The sequence below is a fragment of the Rutidosis leptorrhynchoides genome, chromosome 3 (genome assembly GCF_046630445.1).
Source record: "Rutidosis leptorrhynchoides isolate AG116_Rl617_1_P2 chromosome 3, CSIRO_AGI_Rlap_v1, whole genome shotgun sequence".
Taxonomy (NCBI): Eukaryota; Viridiplantae; Streptophyta; class Magnoliopsida; order Asterales; family Asteraceae; genus Rutidosis; species Rutidosis leptorrhynchoides.
In genome coordinates, this window is record NC_092335.1 from 472,664,905 (window position 1) to 472,669,852 (window position 4,948).

General features: G+C 38.2%; 1 long non-coding RNA gene across 1 annotated transcript; it reads left to right on the top strand.

Moving 5' to 3' along the window:
- The first annotated feature begins 3,678 nt into the window (after positions 1-3,678).
- On the top strand, positions 3,679-4,710 carry LOC139898121 (uncharacterized). The gene is made up of 3 exons (XR_011776886.1): positions 3,679-4,071; positions 4,171-4,304; positions 4,392-4,710. It is a non-coding gene; the product is annotated as an uncharacterized lncRNA (long non-coding RNA).
- Positions 4,711-4,948: the final 238 nt, after the last annotated feature.

Here is a 4,948-nt window from a genome sequence, read left to right on the forward strand (position 1 = left end):
GGGTTCGCGTGGTTTGTTGTCTTTTCAAGGAAGAGTGTGGGTGCCTAAGATGGGGGATTATCGACGAGTGATACTTTATGAAGCACATAAGTCAAAGTATTCCGTTCATCCGGGCGCGACGAAAATGTACCTCGATTTGAGAAAGGATTATTGGTGGCCGGGCATGAAACGTGATGTTGTTAAGTATGTTGAGCAATGTGTCACGTGTTTGCAAGTTAAAGCCGAACACCAAAAGTCCTATGGTAAGTTACAACCGTTAGAAATCCCGAAGTGGAAATGGTAGCACATTACCATGGATTTCATCACAAAGTTACCTAAAACGGCGAGAACCCAATTCGATTCGATTTGGGTGATAGTTGATCGATTGACGAAGAGTGCCTTGTTTCTTCCCATTTGGGAAGCGATATCATCGGAAACCTTGGCTAAATTGTTTATCAAGGAGGTAGTCGCTTGACATGAAGTTCCTATATCTATTATTTCGGATCGAGATACTCGTTTTACATCTCGGTTTTGGGAAAAGTTTCATGAAGATATGGGTACACAATTGAAATTGAGCACGGCGTATCATCCTCAAACGGACGGTCAAACCGAACGTACGAATCAAACATTGGAGGATATGTTGCGGGCGTGTATTATTGATTTCGGTGGTAGTTGGGATGAGCACTTACTTTTGGTGGAATTCTCGTACAATAATAGTTATCATACTAGTATCGGGATGCCACCTTACGAGATGCTTTATGGGCGGAGGTGTCGAACTCCGATTTGTTGGGGTGAAGTTGGTCAAAAAGAAATCGGGAGTACCTATTGGGTCTTAGAAACGAATAGTAAGATTGACATGATTCGGGATCATTTGAAAAAGGCGCAAGATAGACAAAAGTCGTATGCCGACAAGCGTAGACGAATGATCGAATTTCAAGAAGGTGACATGGTGATGCTTAAGGTTTCGCCATGGAAAGGTGTTATTCGGTTTCGAAAACGGGGAAAGTTAGATCCTCGGTTTATTGGGCCATTTAAGGTTTTAGCTCGTGTTAGTGAAGTCGCGTATCATTTGGAATTACCCGAAGAGCTTGCGGGGATCCATAATACATTTCATGTTACCCATCTCTGCAAGTGTCTTGCGGATGATTCATCTTGGGTGTCGTTAGACGAGATTGAGCTAAACAATAAGTTAGAATATATTGAGGAGCTGATTGCCATACTTGATGAGAAGGTCAAAAGGTTGAGAAATAAAGAAGTGAGAACTTATAAAGTTCAATGGCGTCGTAGTAAAGGTTCCTAGTTTACTTGGGAGTCCGAAGAATTCATGTTGGTTTACCTTCCCTCTTGTCATGCGGCTTGGATCGCGAGGACGCACTCCGATTCAAGTGGGGGAGAGTTGTAAGACCCTAATCTTCATTGTACAGCAGGGTATATATGGTACATAGCATGTGGGCGAAGTTGTGTAATCAAACAGAAGTCAGAAGCTGAGCTGGGCTAGGTGCGCTCAGCGCACACCTAATGGTGCGCGCCGCGCACTGTTCACTGTAGCCGGATCCAGCTCTTTTATTCAGATATTTTGATGGGCTTTTTGGTAATTCCACTTGTGGACGAGTTAAAGGCCAGTTGGTCAGTTTTTTGGAGTATCATTAACTCCATTATCAACAACCTTATCCTCTTCACTTAAATTTTAGAGAGAGAGTGTGATTCTTGAGTGAGAAAGCTTAAATCCAAGAGGAAGAAGTTGTTCTCAGACCAAAGTGCGGGTATTAAAGTTGTTCATCTCCTCTCTAGCTCCGTTGTGGTTGTAGTGGTATGTTCTAACTTTAATTTACTTACTTTGATTTTGTGTAAGGGTTATGGTTTGGGTAAATGAAGAACATAAAACCCATATTTGGTGATTTTGGGTGTTTTTGGGTAAGATGGAGTCATAAAGACTCAATGGTAACTAACCTAGGGTTTCAAAATGTTAATTGATGTTTATGAGTTCTAATTGGTTAGTTATCACTAGCACACCTAGTTAATTAGTAAATGGGTGTTAGATGGGTTAGTAGATAACCCGAAATGGGTGTGTTGACTTTAAATTAGTCAAAGGGCTAATGATTGACCTAATTGGGAAATATGGGTATGAAATACCCTAATTGTGTAATGGTTAGTATTGTTGGACCTTAATCACTAGCTTTTAAGTGATTAATGATGGTCTTGACCCTTAAAGGGCGGTTTTGGTGAAAATGAGGCATTTAATGCATTTAAGTCATTAAATGCACATAAGTGAAATTGTTGGTATTTAGTCCAACTAGTTATGTGGGTTGATTGAAGTACTTATTATATTAGGTACTTTGCTTTGAAGCTTGCGGAAGTATAAAACCGTCATCAAATCGTTAAAGGTGAGTGGAATGATTATATGCATATGTATGTAATGTATTTATTTGTATGCTATGGTATGAACCAGAGAGCCGGTAGTGCCATAGTATGTGCGAGCGTGCTATGATGTGAACCAAAGAGCCGGTAGCGTCATAGTACGTGTGTTATAGTGTGAACCAAAGAGCCGGTAGCGCTATAGCACGATTTGTTAGGGTGTGAACCAAAGAGCCGGTAGCACCTTAGCGTTGTTAGAGTGTGAACCAAAGAGCCGGTAGCACTCTAACATGAGTATGACTCGAGTTGTGATATGAACCAAAGAGCCGGTAGCATCATGACAAATGCGTATGGTGTGAACCAAAGAGCCGGTAGTACCATGACGCGAGAATGGTTAACCATGGTTGTGTATTTTGTTTTGTAGCATATTATATTATGTCGATTATATGTTATTGATTACGCTAATAGTGGTTTGTTGGAGATTATTAGCTTTGTACTTGAGATGGTATGCTAATTGTATTGCTAGCGTGTATGCGGTATATGTGTAAGTGATTGCAAGTAGGTATGTTATATATATGTGGGTATAATTATTGCATTCACTAAGCTTTGCTTACCCTCTCATTGTTTATCTTTTTATAGGCTCCGGCGTTGACAAGGGTAAGGGTCTTCGATTGGATTAGAGATCCCGCTTGTTGTTTAGAGGACGCTTTTGGGATGTGATAGCTTTTGGAGTTTGACCGAGATTTGGGTAGTTTAACCCCAAACACCATGCTCATAGTGTCGTTTGGAATTTAAACTAGTGTGGTCGAAACTCGAACTTTTGTATGAAACTCGTAAAACGGCTGATGTGGGTCACGTTTTGTAAAACTCATTTTATGTTTGAATCGTATGAGTTTTCCATATTAGAACAAGTTGTGAAAAGCGTTTCGTCTAATTGTGTCGGGAAGTGGGAGATCTTTATTTGAAAATTTGCAAATTCGGACAGAACTGAATTGGGGCCTGTGCGCGCCGCGCACCCTATGGTGGTGCGCGTGGCGCACTCCTCTGTAAAAAAAATAAAATTTCTTTTGTTTCGCGAAATCAATTGGTTATTGGTTTGGGTCGTCCCATTTGGGTATTTGAAAATGGGTCAAAAGTACTACAAAATTTCTTTTCTTTTCTCGAGGGTCGTTTTTTCTTCTAAGATATTTATTTGCCTCAGTACTTTGATTTTGAGTCATGGTACTTTTTCAGACAATTGAACATCTTCTCCTTCGTCTTTTTCTTCTTTCCGAACATTCGGTTGTTTATCATCTTGTAATTTTGTGTCATCTGACCTCGTGTTCTGATCAATTCATGGTGCAGACTTGTCATCAGGTCTGATGGCCGCTTTGGGAAGGTCAACGGGATTGTCTTTAAAAGTGGGAGTTTAAATAGGGATTTTGGGTGGTCGGGTTTGAGACAGTCTGCTTTTTGACTTATTTAGGGAAGCATAGGAGTTAGAGGTGAGAATCCAAGCATCTAAAATAAAGATATAAACGATAAGGAAAGAGTTTAACCCTTGATGATTTTTCATTAAACATGATTTGTATTTATACAACGATTTCTATATGCATAGTGCAAATTTCCTTTAAATAATTATTTTAATTTAATTTAATTATTCTTTTTTCGCGCAAAGAAAAAGATTAAGGCTCACTACATGGACAGGGCTACGCTACACCTCAAATGCGAGCAACAACCATCAATTGGAAATTACATGTAAGGAACCAACCAAAATGTTCTGAATATGAATATGACTTTTGATTTTGAGTATATAATTAACTATTGTTGGTAATAATGTAAAATGTTTTCGCATAGGTTGCCGAGTTTCTTCATCTTTGTTGTGATACATTCCACATGTCTTGCTATTACATGGACGTGTACTTATCTCAAATTTCCATAGATTATGGACAATTTAAGTTGCTTGCTATTGTCTGCTTATTAACTGCCTCGTAAGATTTTTTTAACATTTCTGTTATATATTTACATTATGTTTCAATTATAAAAAACGATGATCGATTTTAACCAAATATTTGCAGGAGAAATGAGGAGGAACGATCACCCAAGGCGAAAAAAATTCTGCATTGAAGTTATTGCTGATACTAAATACATCATAGAGGAGATAGGTGCGTGTGATGACTTTTTAGTAAATGGCTGGACTAAGCACATCCATTGTTTCTTGCAGCTGTTGGATATGAAGTGAAGGTGCAGAGTCCATTGAATTTTGATTTAGTTGTGCCAACAATACACTATTTCTTGACAATATTTCTTCGAGCTGAAAAGCATGAAAACCTCAAGGTACTAAATCATGCTTTTGTAAGGTATTTATTAGTATTAGATTTAATAAATGAAATTAACATTTAAATTCCGTAAAAATTTAATCTTTTTAGAAAGATACATCTCAGCTATATAGATGGGCCGTCATCTCTTTCTGAATATGAAATGTTACGTCATGACTCTTTTTTTCTTAGCAAAGTTTTGGAAATCTCAGTCGCAAAAACCTTGGGTACGTGTGCTCCTGTTTATTTTTTATTATTATTATTATTATTATTATTATTATTATTATTATTATAAACTTAAAAGTTTTAAAACTTAC